At 48.2% G+C, this 624-nt stretch overlaps 1 long non-coding RNA gene across 1 annotated transcript in view; it reads right to left on the bottom strand.

Moving 5' to 3' along the window:
* LOC107182732 overlaps positions 1–624 on the bottom strand; it is a 209,918-nt gene that overhangs the window by 28,130 nt on the left and 181,164 nt on the right. The window lies entirely within an intron of this gene.

The raw sequence follows: 624 nt of genomic DNA, 5'->3' as shown, positions 1-624 counted from the left end.
TGGGACCAGCCCTCCATAAAAGCTTCAGATCCTGAGGCAAGAGTGGGCTTCTCTGGGCAAAGACGTTCTACAAACGTCTAGAAAAGGCTCATATACTGTGTGGCCACAGCTGGAGAAAAACTCAGAAGCCTCTATCTGACATCTCTGGACTCCACCCAACGTGTCTCCTCTTCCTGCTGCTTTTGCCATGAATCTTGGCTATAACAAACCTTAACTGCAGGCATGAGTCAGTCCTTCTAGCAAATCACCAAACTTGAGTTGGTCCCAGGACGCTGAGACAGAAAGACTGAGCAGCGTAATGAGCCAGAGAAGCAGTGTGACCGTGAACGTAGGAAAGAGGAGGATATTAGATCTGGCATCTTGCTTTGTTATTTTCTTCAAGGGTCATTATAAAATCCTCTCATTTGTTTTCAATCCAATTCGGTCTGTGCTAAACCCGCACCGGTTGAGCCAAGTGCAAAACTGAGTCTGTGTCGTAACATGTTTGGGGGAGGCTGCTGAAGCTTTTGAATCTTAGGGTCATAGTAGAGTCTCGGGGTCTAAAGCGGTCCAGTGTTCTGGAAGGGAACTTTGACCCCTAGTCCCCACGTGAATTACGGCCAGCATGCTCACTGTCCTGGGACA

The sequence above is a fragment of the Myotis davidii genome, unplaced genomic scaffold (assembly GCF_000327345.1).
Source record: "Myotis davidii unplaced genomic scaffold, ASM32734v1 scaffold174, whole genome shotgun sequence".
NCBI classification, from domain to species: Eukaryota; Metazoa; Chordata; class Mammalia; order Chiroptera; family Vespertilionidae; genus Myotis; species Myotis davidii.
Note: the sequence above shows the minus strand (reverse complement) of the source record. Positions and strands in the feature narration are given on the sequence as shown.